The 13487-nt window shown below is 45.9% G+C and overlaps 1 protein-coding gene across 1 annotated transcript in view; it reads right to left on the reverse strand.

Annotated features, from left to right (window-relative positions):
* MFGE8 (milk fat globule EGF and factor V/VIII domain containing) overlaps positions 1-13487 on the reverse strand; it is a 141773-nt gene that overhangs the window by 90213 nt on the left and 38073 nt on the right. The window lies entirely within an intron of this gene.

Consider the following 13487-nt stretch of genomic DNA (forward strand, 5'->3'; position numbering starts at 1 on the left):
AATTGCATTTGCACCAAAAATGGTGCAGAACCCATTTTTTTCGGTCTGCACTGGAATCGGATTGCAGGGGTTGTTCAGACCCAATGCGATCCGATTTCACAGTTTGCGCTGCGTTCTGCAAACCGATGTCAGTGTGAACTGCCCTCGAGTCAGAGGTGATGCAGGAACCCGCACAGGAATCGCGATATCACTGAAGGCTGAAAATTGGCCTTGGCAAAAAGGAGGTGAGAGCACCTCAGTAATGAAGTGGTTAAAGTTGTAGCATTAGATAAAAAAAAAAATCCCCTTCAAGGCATTGGCATAATGTGCTAGTATGCATCGCAATACATATGCATCGCATACTAGCACTTTGTGAAATACTTACCATAGAAACAAAGCCCGCCCATCGGCACGCTGTCCTTGCAGTCAGGAATTCCATCTTCACCCGTCTTCCTTCTGGGTTCACGGCTTCTGGCTGTATGGGTGGCCGGGGCCAAGATAATGTCAAACTCAGCTGTGGCACGGAGCTCGGACTGTCTAGCATGGTATGGTGGATCTTCAGAGCGCATTTGCTGGGGACGTCACCAGCTGCATGAGGTGTGAATATCTCCTAAACACTGCAAGGTTAGGAGATAATCACAGTACTTACAGGTAAGCCTTATTATAGGCGTACCTGCAAGTATAACAAAGTTATTGTAAAGTCTCGTTGTTTAAAAAAGATAAAAATAACAAACATGTTCTACTTGCCACCTCTGTGAAGTTGGTTTTGCACAGAGCAGCCCTGATCCTCTTCTTTTCAGGTCCCTCTTTGCTTCTCCTGGCTCCTCCCTATCGAGTGCCCCCACAGCAAGCAGCTCTCTATGGGGGCACCTGAGCTGAGTCAGAGCTCTGTGTATCCATTCAGACACTGAGCCCTGACCTGGCCCCACCCACTCTCTCCCCTGATTGGTTGACAATTTGATTGACAACTGTGGGAGCCATTGGTGTCGCTGCTATGTCTCAGCCAATCAGGAGTGTTCCGAACGGCTTAGACCAGGCCTTGACAAAATCCGTGTGCCAGGTCGCAATTGCAACAAGAAATTGTGACCTGGCGCCCGCGCCTGCCGGTAATCTCGGCCGCGGCTTTGCAGCCTTGTGACGGCCCAAGCTGCCTTCTGTGACCTGGCGCCATCTGGTGGTGGCTGTTGGCATTACAAGTAAAACAGCAGTTCTAATGTGTTTTTTTTACTGTTTTCACTGCCATCTCCTTCCATCTAATTAGAACCCACAAACATTATGTATATTTTTTTATTCTAACACCCTAAAGAATAAAATGGTGATCGTTGCAATACGTTCTGTCACACCGTATTTGCGCAGCGGTCTTACAAGCGCATTTTTTTGGGGGAAAAATAAAAACTTTTTTTAATCAAACAATAAGACAAACAGTAAAGTTATCCCAATTTCTTTTTATATTGTGAAAGATATGGTTACGCCGAGTAAATTGATACCCAACATGTCACGCTTCAAAATTGCGTCCGCTCGTGGAATGCCGACAAACTTTTACCCTTTAAAATCTCCATAGGCGACGTTTAAAAAATTCTACAAGTTGCATGTTTTGAGTTACAGAGGAGGTCTACAGCTAGAATTATTGCTCTCGCTCCAACGATCGCGGCGATACCTCACATGTGTGGTTTGAATACCGTTTACATGTGCGGGCGCTACTCACGTATGTGTTGGCTTCTGCGTGCGAGTTTGGCGCGTTTTCTGGCTCCTAACTTTTTTAGCTGGCTCCTAGATTCCAAGCAAATTTGTCAAACCCTGTACATCGCTGAAGAGAGGTGGGGCATTAAGATAAAAAACCTTCTGCCTTTATAGCTCCTTTAAAAAAATTACTTTACTACCACTTTAAAAATAGCAGGGCTCCGCCCACACAGCCGTGTCATTCATACACAGTTTCTGTAAATGAATGAACTACAACTACTGTCAGGCACCATGGCTGGCAAGGTGTAGTTCTGAATGAAATGCGAGGGCCTGGTGAGCGCTTTTGTAGTTCATTCACAAACCCTGCAGCTTGCAAAGTCAGCCGGTATGAATAAACGGGCAGAAAGCTGCAGGACTTGTTTGCAGAAACCTGACATTGAACCCCGATCCACTGATCACGGGCACAATGCTTTTCAGGGTCCTGCAAGGAAAAATACAATTAATTAATTTTTATTTTTTTGTGCTTGGATAATCTTTCTGAAAAAGGTGAATGTTAAGAGCAGAGCTGATCCGCCACATACGCTCACTACGCAAGCTGCGTAGGGCCCTGCAAATTACTCAAGGCCCATGGGTGCAGGGCCGGCGCCGGTGGAACGGGAGTCCTTCTCCCAGCGATCGTGGGAGGGGAAGAGAGAGAGAGCCGCCCGGATGTTTAGAGCGCAGTGCACGCAGGGAACACAGCGAGAACAGTTTTCATTTCAATTGCAGTGTCCCCGCCACTCACTGTCAGATACAGCCCCTCCTTCTGGTCCCAGGACTTTGATAGACAGACCACCCGTTCAATCCTGGTGACGGGTGATCTGTCAATCAAAGTTCCCAGGCCAGGGGGCGGGGCTGTATTTGACATTGAGCGGCGGGGACACGGCAATTAAAATAAAAGCGGTTATCGCTGTGTTCCCTGCGCTGCTCATCTGGGCGGCTCTCCTGTTCCTCTCCTTTCCTCCCCTGCACAGGTAGGCTGAATGGTGGGCACAAGGCTGCATTTGGTGGGCACAAGGCTGCATCATGGTGGGCACAAGGCTGCATTTGGTGGGCACAAGGCTGCATCATGGTGGGCACTGGGCACAAGGCTGCATCATGGTGGGCACAAGGCTGCATCATGGTGGGCACTGGGCACAAGGCTGCATCATGGTGGGCACTGGGCACAAGGCTGCATCATGGTGGGCACTGGGCACAAGACTGCATTTGGTGGGCACAAGGCTGCATTTGGTGGGCACTGGGCACAAGGCTGCATTATGGTGTGCACTGGGCACAAGGCTGCATTATGGTGGGCACAAGGTTGCATCATGGTGGGAACTGGGCACAAGGCTGCATTTGGTGGGCACAAGACTGCATTTGGTGGGCACAAGGTTGCATCATGGTGGGCACAAGGCTGCATCATGGTGGGCACAAGGCTGCATCATGGTGGGCACTGGGCACAAGGCTGCATCATGGTGGGTGGTGGGCACAAGGTTGCATCATGGTGGGCACAAGGCTGCGTTTGGTGGGTACTGGGCACAAGGCTGCATTATGGTGGGCACAAGGTTGCATCATGGTGGGCACTGGGCACAAGGCTGCATTTGGTGGGCACAAGGCTGCATTTGGTGGGCACTGGGCACAAGGCTGCATTATGGTGTGCACTGGGCACAAGGCTGCATTATGGTGGGCACAAGGTTGCATCATGGTGGGAACTGGGCACAAGGCTGCATTTGGTGGGCACAAGACTGCATTTGGTGGGCACAAGGTTGCATCATGGTGGGCACAAGGCTGCATCATGGTGGGCACAAGGCTGCATCATGGTGGGCACAAGGCTGCATCATGGTGGGCACTGGGCACAAGGCTGCATCATGGTGGGTGGTGGGCACAAGGTTGCATCATGGTGGGCACAAGGCTGCGTTTGGTGGGTACTGGGCACAAGGCTGCATTATGGTGGGCACAAGGTTGCATCATGGTGGGCACTGGGCACAAGGCTGCATTTGGTGGGCACAAGGTTTCATCATGGTGGGCACAAGGCTGCGTTTGGTGGGCACTGGGCACAAGGCTGCGTTTGGTGGGCACAAGGCTGCGTTTGGTGGGCACTGGGCACAAGGCTGCGTTTGGTGGGCACTGGGCACAAGGCTGTATGGTGTGCACTGGGTACAAGGCTAATGGTTTACATGGCTTACGTCATCACGGGTCAGGTAGAGGGCCCCTTAGCAGAATTTTGCTTAGGGCCCGAGGGAGGTCAGGATCGGCACTGGTTAAGAGCCTTGTGTACCCCTTCTCTTCTCTCCAAACTGAATGTAGCCAGATATGCCCAAAAATGGACAGAAGATAAAAACAAAAAGAAGCATCACAGAGGCTTAAAATAACAGATTGTATTCCTGTTGCCCCAGGCACTGGCCCACGAGGGTCATTATGGTCAATACCCCTCCCACATGACATAACAAAAGACGTTACTGTTTTGGCAATGGATTCCACAGTCACTTCTACATGTTTGGGATTCCATCAGTGGAGACCCTGTTGGCTGCCATTAGCTGTGACAGTAAAGACAGCTGGGAAGAACTGGGATTTCTGGTGGAAATTTCACTTATTGAGTCCCAATGAAAGATAAAAAGGCTAAAATGTAATGATATACACCACAGTATGTCAGCAACAAGGGAAAAAAAAGTAAATGACTGATTTTGGGCAGGACAAGCCTAGAATAATACATTTGTATAATAAGCAGATCATGTGAAAGGTCAAGTGATCTCAAGCTAGGCACTAACAGTAATTGCTTGTCATTTCTATGGTGTACTGTACTTAAATTGAACCCATCATTACCATACTACCAAATCTTTCTCAGAAGACCAAAATAACTATACAGATTTGGAACAGCGGTCTCATGTTCATAAACGTTTTTTTCGTGGCAAAAAGGCATTAAATCTGAACTCTTGACATAAAAAAATGAAATATAAATCCACTTTGTGTGCACCATATGCCTTTGTAAACCGAGATATCACCTTGTAAAATTTGCCAGAACATAATCATTAACCACTTAAGACCCGGACCTTTAGGCAGCTAAAAGACCTGGCTAATTTTTGCGATTCAGCACTGCGTCGCTTTAACTGACAATTGCGCGGTCGTGCGACGTTGCTCCCAAACAAAATTGGCCTCCTTTTTTTCCCACAAATAGAGCTTTCTTTTGGTGGTATTTTATCACCTCTGCGGTTTTTATTTTTTGCGCTATTAAACAAAAATAGAGCGACAATTTTGAAAAAAAAAAATCTATATTTTTTACTTTTTGCTATAATAAATATCCCCCAAAAAAAAATTATATATATATATATATATATGTTTCCCTCAGTTTAGGCCGATACGTATTCTTCTACATATTTTTGGTAAAAAAAAAAAAAATCGCAATAAGCGTTTATCGGTTGGTTTGCGCAAAATTTATAGCATTTACAAAATAGGGGATAGTTTTATTGCATTTTTATAAATTTTTCTTTTTTACTACTAATGGCGGCGATCAGCGATTTTTTTCGTGACTGCGACATTATGGCGGACACTTCGGACAATTTTGACACAGTTTTGGGACCATTGTCATTTTCACAGCAAAAAATGCATTAAAAATGCATTGTTTATTGAGAAAATGACAATTGCATTTTGGGAGTTAACCACAAGGGGGCGCTGAAGGGGTTATGTGTGACCTCATGTCTGTTTCTAACTGTAGGGGGGTGTGGCTGTAGGTGTGATGTCATCGATTGCGTTTCCCTATAAAAGGGAACACACGATCGATCACGGCGCCACAGTGAAGAACGGGGAAGCTGCGTTTACACACAGCTCTCCCCGTTATTCAGCTCCGGGGACCGATCGCTTGGACTTCAGCCGCGATCAGGTCCGCGAGTCCCGCGGTCACGGAACTTCGGACCGGGTCGCGGGCCCGCGACCCACGGCTGGGCACTTAAAGAGGACGTACCTGTACGTGCTTGTGCCCAGCCGTGCCATTCTGCTGACGTAAATATGCAGGAGGCGGTCCTTAAGTGGTTAAAGTGGTTGTAAAGGCTCAAGGTTTTTATACCTTCATGAATTCTATGTAGCATGAATAGAATACTTACCTGTGCCCCATCACGATCCATCGACCTGCACAAGAGTCTCAGCTCTCCAGGGACTCTCCCTCCTCATTGGCTGAAGCAGCAGCAGAAGCCATTGTCAATCAAAGCCAGTGAGCCAATGAGGAGACAGGGGGCAGGACCGAGGCACGGCTGTGTGTGAATAGACATGCAGAGCAGAGGCTCGGGAGCATGCCTGTTTCGGTATCGCCACAACAAGCTCTAGGGCAGTGATGGCAAACCTTGGCACCCCAGATGTTTTGAAACTACATTTCCCATGATGCTCAATTACACTTCAGAGTGCATGATCATCATGGGAAATGTAGTTCCAAAACATCTGGGGTGCCAAGGTTCGCCATCACTGCTCTATGGGCACTCGGCAAGAGGAAAGGGCCAGGATTGCCGGTGTTCCATCGATATATGCCTGCTCATGCGCAGAACGGAAGGGCATTCCAGGTGAGTTGCCGATCAGCTGGAGTGACATCACCATAGCGCATGCGCACATCGTAAGAGGGTTTTGTTGACGGGCAATAACATTTCACGGCACAATTGAAAGTTATGGAAAGAGCAGAGGGACACCGTAGATGTCAGATTGGACCCACAGCGCAACAGCGAGGCACAATATGACAAATACGGTGTCCCTCCGCCGTTTGCATAGCATTCAATTCTGGCCGAGAAATGGTATCTCCCGTCGAAAAAAGGCTCCTACGATGTGAACATGCGCTATGGTGACGTCACTCCAGCTGATCGGCAACTCAGCTGCAGTGCCCTTCCTACGCGGGCACTTTACGACGGCGGGCACATATTGACACAACACCGGCGATGGACCCGAGAAGGGGGGGATCGGAACTGTTCTGTGCAAAACCATTACACAGCGCAGGCAAGTATAACTTTTTTTTTATAATAACATAAAAAAGTAAAAACCTTCAGTGTGCAGCTCCTCCCTAAGGGCCAGTTCACACCATAGAAAACGCAGTCCGGATGCATTCCAGGTGTTTTTCTACATGCGCGTTTTTGATGCATGCCAGCGCGTTTCTGATGAATTTTTTTTATTTTTTTTTTCTTAAAGCGGTTGTAAACCCGCATATACATTTTTTTTTAACCCTGCAAGGCAAAAGCCATAATGAGCTAGTATGCACCGCATATTAGCTCATTATGAAATACTTACCTCGGAACGAGCGTGTCTTCCGGGTATCGCCGCTCCAGCGCTGTGATTTTTTGGAGCGGCGATGACGTCACTCCCGCGCATGCGCGCGGGAGATTTCAATCCGGCATGGGTCGGCGGGGCCGGCCCTTCAGCCGAGGATCCCCCCTGCGCATGCGCCGCTGCAATCAGTGGCGCATTGCGAGGGGAATATCTCCTAAACCATACAGGTTTAGGAGATATTCTTTATACCTACAGGTAAGCCTTATTATAGGCTTACCTGTAGGCAAAAGTCAAAAGAGTGGGTTTACAACCACTTTAACCCCAAATAAAGGACATGTGTGCGTTCCCTCGTGTTATTGGTGCATTTGACAGCATTCCAGTACAATCCAGTGCAGGAAAAATGCAGCATGTTCTACTTTAAAATGTTCTGGAACCGCAAGCACTGGTGTAAACTATGCCATTGAAAACCATATAACCTACAAGTCCATGCATATTTGGCGCAGAAATAAAACCCCGCAATGGACTGCATGTGGTGTGAACAGGCTCTAATACTTACCCAAGCCTGACCTCGATCCAGCTATGTGCACAAGACCCAAGGCTCTCTCAGGTCTCCCCCTCCTGGTTGGCTGAGATGCAGTAGTAGGAGCCGTGGCTCTCACTGCTGTCAATCACATCAAGTGAGACAGGAGCTGGGCTGAGCCATGCTCTCTGTGTCTTATGGACGCAGAGTGCTGGCTCAGGAAACGAGCATGCACGAGTGCCTCCACAGCAAGCAGTTTGCTAGGGGGGGCACTCGGCAAGGGGGAGGGGCCCAGAGGTCCGGCGTGGAAGCAGAAAAAAGGAGGATTTGGGCTGCTCACAAAATCACTGCACAGAGTGGGCAAGTATGACATGTTTGTTATTTTTTTGTAAATAAAATGTCTTATTTTACAATCACTTTAAGCTGTACATAGTAGAACTATGAATTAATCGTCAAGAATCGTTACTGCAATCTTTTTCCCGTTGCGATTCTTGACACAGGGTTTCCACAATCTTTGACATTAAAATAATTTTCTCTCTGCTCTCAGCCAAAAGTCAAAGTCTGGGCAATCTGCCAAGTTTTGAAAACATTCTTTATCAGTGGAAAGTTAAGTCTAAACATTGTATCACATTGACTTTTACATCAGAGGAATACATTTCTGTATGTAAATTAGGAACGTTTAACCACTTAAACACCAAACCTTTTTCTGACAGCTCTTTTCAAGTTAAAATCATTATTTATTTTTTTTGCTCGAAAATTACTTAGAAACCCCAAACACCATTATGGGGATGGCGTGCACGTGAAGACGCGCGCGCGCTCGTAGGTGGGGGGAGAGGACAGCAATGAGATTGCTCGGCTGCGAGGACGGACCGCGCCGATGAATGAGAGGAGGAGGAGGCACTTTTTCACCCCGATGCGTCACACGCTGAGTACCGCTGTGTATGGCTCAACAGGCACCGCTAAGCTGAGCCACGCTGCCTACACTAAGGGCGGATTGAACAGCCGGTGAGGAGCGGGGGAGGACGAACGGAAGCAGCGCAGGTACCAAAGTAAGGAGAGGGACATGCAGCGTGAGGACCGAGGCTGCCGACCACGCAGATGGACACCCTAAACCACCAACAATAAGGTCAGATCTAAGCCACCTTTTTAATGGGCAGGAAGGAGGATGGAAGTGTAGAGGTAAGGCAGGGGAAATCCCCCTTTTTGGAGAAGCAAAGGAGGGTCTGGAAGAAAACATTTAGGCCAATTTACTAAGGAAGATTGGAGAAGGGCTGCTATGAACTTAATCATTAGTACATGCTAAGTAAATGTGTATGTGATGTTTTTGGAGGTGGATGAAAATTGAGTACAAGAACTGTCTGATAAACTCTAAACCACCTGAATTGAGTATGATGGTGCAAGACAAACTGTATAACATCAAACACTGTATTATATTATACGTGGAACAGAGGTGAGAGGCGAGAAGATCCGGAGTGCGGTCCGGGGATAAAAAAGGGGGTAAAAGGTGATCATTAACTAAATAATAATAAGTATTAAAAAACAGAACACCCCCCCCCCCCCCCCCTGACGTATGGTGCGGATAGTGCATTAAAAGCGGCCTTTTTGGTGCACATCCGTATGATGGGCCTGCGGGGCTGAGGAAATGGGGGTGGAATGTAGGCCCCCAGGATTGTTGATACGGGTCAAGTGGAGCTATATTGGTAGGATATGACCTAAGCAATTCAAAAGCCTGGACATTGGAATTAATACTGAGAGCTAACAGTGACAAATGACGATTGAATGATAACCAGCTGAGCGGGGGGGAGAAACGGACCCACCTACACCCGTTACAAAATAATTTAAATAGTTCAAACTGACACATACGCACATGATATAAAACCTTCATTGCAGCATACTGGGTGAATGACGGACCCCCTCGCTGCGCACTATTTTGCCTTACTTTACTGAGGAGTCCAATTACGGGGGGATCCCCCTTGCTCCCTTGTATTACGAAAAGGGGCTACGGCTACGCTCACCCTGAAAGTACTCTTACTCCCCGGACCTAAATAACCAGATAGTCAGACTACTTGAAGGCCTGAATCTCTGAATACCTGCACTGGATTAAAGGAGAAGGGAGTGGGGGATAAAGAGGAGGAAAGGGCTGGGAGGAGATCTAGGGCTCAAAGATCTTCTCTTTTTTCCTCTTCTCTTCCCTTTTTTTTTTTTTTTTTTTCTTTCCTCCCCTTCAAACCCCAGAAACAAATATCTAGAAGGGGAATTTCTTTCGCCTCTCTTTTCCAGTCCTGGATGCACATAAATATTTGGTTTAGCGGTATATCGATATACTGATATATGCAGCTTAAACTATCAGAACCCCTGAAAACCGAGATAATATCGGTAGGTTAGGAGCCAAGAGAGGGGTGGAGGGGGGAAGGACAGAGTTAAAGGAGTAAATAGCAAATCCCTACAAAGTAAACATCTAGCCTAACCCAGTTTGGTACTTCATACTGGGCTCTTCCCTGACACTGGATTCTCTATTAACCCGCCGGGAATAGGAGGCCAAGCTGGGGAAGAGAATTAGAAGGAAGGAGACTAAGATGAGCAGAATGACGAGTAGATCAACAAGGGGGGGACCCCCAACTACTCCAAGCAATACAACAGCAACAAGTTCAATAAGACCATTCGTGACAAGAGGGGAAAGTCTGCGCGTCCCTGAGGCCCAGGGGGTAACAAAGCAACAACAAGCGAACAAAGTCAAAAAAGCTGAAAATAAGAAACCCCAGAGTGATATCTCCAGAGAAACATCTATAGAATCAAGAGAGGAGGGGCCTACAGGAAGCAGACTGGAAAGTAGCAGGATGGATGAACGAAGCGCAGACACTCAGTCCCCCTCAAAAGGAGAAATGGCAGAGATGCTGTTAAGGCTGGAAAACGTGATAAAAGGTGAAATACAGAATTTACGGACAGATTTTGTCCACATGCTCTCTAGAATCGAAACAGCGGAAGAACAAATAGAGAAACAGGAACAGGAATCAAACGCACTAAAAGCCCAGATGGATCAGATTCAATTACAACAGAGGCATATTCTCTACAAATTGGAGGATCAGGAGAATAGAAGCCGGAGACAAAACTTAAGGATAAGATTTATACCAGAGAAGAGGGACGAGGACCTCAGGCCAATAGCGCAGAGGATATTTAATCCAATACTGGAAAGAACAATAGACAACCCAATTGGAATTGAAAGGGTCCATCGAGTGGGAAATTCGAAAAGAGCGACCCCTGAGCGAACAAGAGATGTCATAATAAAGGTATAAAAAGTTACAGGAAAACGCTTGTACCGCATCTACTCAATGCCGCTAAGAGACTTATTCCAAGGAGGTGGCAAGAAGTGGAGTGCCCCTTAATTTGGGAGTGGATAGATGCGGTCGAAGAAACTTACAGAATGGAAGAATTAAAAGAGGGTATAGAGGGTAACAACATCTTACAAATCACGAAATGGGATAAATGGAGGACTTTCAAGAAATCGTGGAGTTATGCAGAAAAATTAAGGGTAGATATTTAAAAGATACACTAGAAGAAAATTGGAAAGAACTAGAGATATAGGAGATTGTTTAAGGTGAGATAGGGGGGATGGGGGGGGGGGGAGGATAAGGGGGGGATAAAATGAAATTGTAATCCTTCCGTGCCTTGAAGCATGAGTAGTGACATTTAAAAAATAAAAATAAAATATATTCATATATATAATAAAAAAAAAAAAAAAAAAAAAAATGAAGAAACATAAAAAAATTTCACACAAGAAAAAGCGACACTTATGATGCAAAACCAACATAGAGATGCAATGGGCTGGAGCGCAGAACATGAGCATATAATGCACACTCTATGAGGTGGAGTCTGAAGTGGAAAAAAAAAAAAAAAAAAAAAAAAAAAAAGAAACCCCAAACATTATATCATTTTTTAGTAGAGACCCTAGAGAAAATAATGGTGGTTGTTCAAATATTTTATGTTGCACTGTATTTGCACAGCAGTCTTTTTTTTTTTGAAAAAAAGGACTAATGAATTAAAAAAAAAAAAATAAAAAAAAATAGCCAGTAAAGTTAGCCCATTGTTTTTTTTTTTTTGTATAAATGTAAAAGATTTTACGCCGTGAGAGAATCGTGATCTTCATTCTAAACAAGAAAATCGTGATTCTCATTTTGGCCAGAATTGTGCAGCTCTAGTACATAGCCTGTGTAGAAAGCAGAGCTAGAAGGTCTCAGTACAGCTTTTTTGTTGTTGTTTTTAACTAAGCTAAAATACAGCCCATTAATTGTAATGTGCCTTTGCACACAGGCGAGTAAACAAGTGCTGTGCAGTCTTCAGTTAAAAAAAAAAAAAAATAGGAATTGAAAAATCTACTTTTTTTGGTCAGTAGTTAACGCCTCAAATCCGCACAAATGTACATTTACATATTGTGCAGAATGAAAACACGGAGGTTACGTTTTCGCGCATTTGCGTGAAAATGCGAGAGAAAGCATATACATGAAAATGTGTGCAAATACGCACAAATACATACCAAAAAAAGGCTGAAAAAGTAGATGCTCAAACAGGAGTATCAAGTGCAAGAGGCCCAAGAGTGACCAATCAGGCTCCACCCACTACAGGCTGCCTGTAGAAATCTACAGGAGGGGGGCGGAGACAAGACCAGTCACCCTGCACAAGGAGAGAGAGCAGCAGTGATCAGTCTTTAGTACAGGAAGTTCCTGCACAGAGGGAAAGTCTCACACTGGATATTTGCACAGATCTGGGAGAAATACACAAAACACACAGAGATTCAAGGAAGATTACAGATGACTTTTGTAGTTAAAATAATATTTCCGTTTTTCTCTGCGTTCAGCTTCAACATGGACAGTCCTCTTTATGTAGAATTTAGAAAATATAAATATATTAAACTGGCTATTCACTCACTGGTTTCTTATACTGGCTGGGGATTTTTAATTCCAAGTTCTGGTCAGCTAAAGAGATATTAAACTCAAAAATCATTATTAAATATATTGCAGTTTACCAATTATTAAATATGGTGGCTGCATTCGTTTTCATTTTTTGGTGATCTGGCCAATAACACACCTCTTGCCTTAAGCCTAGTACACACCACTAGTTTGACAGCTCAGGTCGGATCGTCTGTACTGACAAACTTACATTAGTACAGCAATCCCCCCTGCTGATCATTTCTAAGTCCCTTTGTCAGTGGTAAATGGTGGGTCTCAACCTATAACTGCCACTTTTGCTGGACAGCTTGGTCTGTTAAAAGGAAGTTAAAAAATAATAGACCTCTGTTCACACCGGTGCGACTTGTCATGCGATTTGAGTTTTAAATTGATGACAAGTCGCACCCCATTGCTGGCAATAGAACTGTTCATATCACTGCGACTCACATCAAAGTAAATATAAAAAAAAGGTTCCTGCACTACTTTTTACAGATTTCATTGCGACTTGCATAGATTTCTGTTACCGTATTTATCGGCGTATATCGCGCACTATTTTCCCCTTAAAATAAGGGGAAAATTGTGGGTGCACGATATACGCCGATAGCTGCTTCCCGCGCTCAGTTTGAAATCATGCGCCGACATATACCGAGTGCAGTACACTCGGCTACATTCGGCCAGGCTCGGCTTCGCTCGTGCTCACGCATAAACGTCACAGAGCGTGAGCGCGAGCGAAGCCGAGCCTTGCCGAATGTACCCGAGTGTACTGCACTCGGTATATGTCGGCGGAGGCATTCGAACTGAGCGCGGGGACTCGACTTGAGGCGTGCGCTGGAGAAGCCGGGAGGACACCATCAAGGCCGCAGACGGACGCCGGACCGGACGATGGACGCTGGGAAGACACCAAAACTAAGTACTAAAAATCATATAACATTTTTTTTACAGGAATTTCGGGGGCAACTTTAGGGGTGCGCGATATACGCGATAAATACGGTAAATTAAGTCACAACAATGAAAATCGGCAGAGCAAATCGCGCTGAAGTAGCGCGATTTCAAAGCTGCACCAGTGTGAACCAGGGCTTACCGACAGGATCACCAGGTACCCGCTCCCA

The sequence above is a fragment of the Rana temporaria genome, chromosome 3 (genome assembly GCF_905171775.1).
Source record: "Rana temporaria chromosome 3, aRanTem1.1, whole genome shotgun sequence".
Classification (NCBI taxonomy): Eukaryota; Metazoa; Chordata; class Amphibia; order Anura; family Ranidae; genus Rana; species Rana temporaria.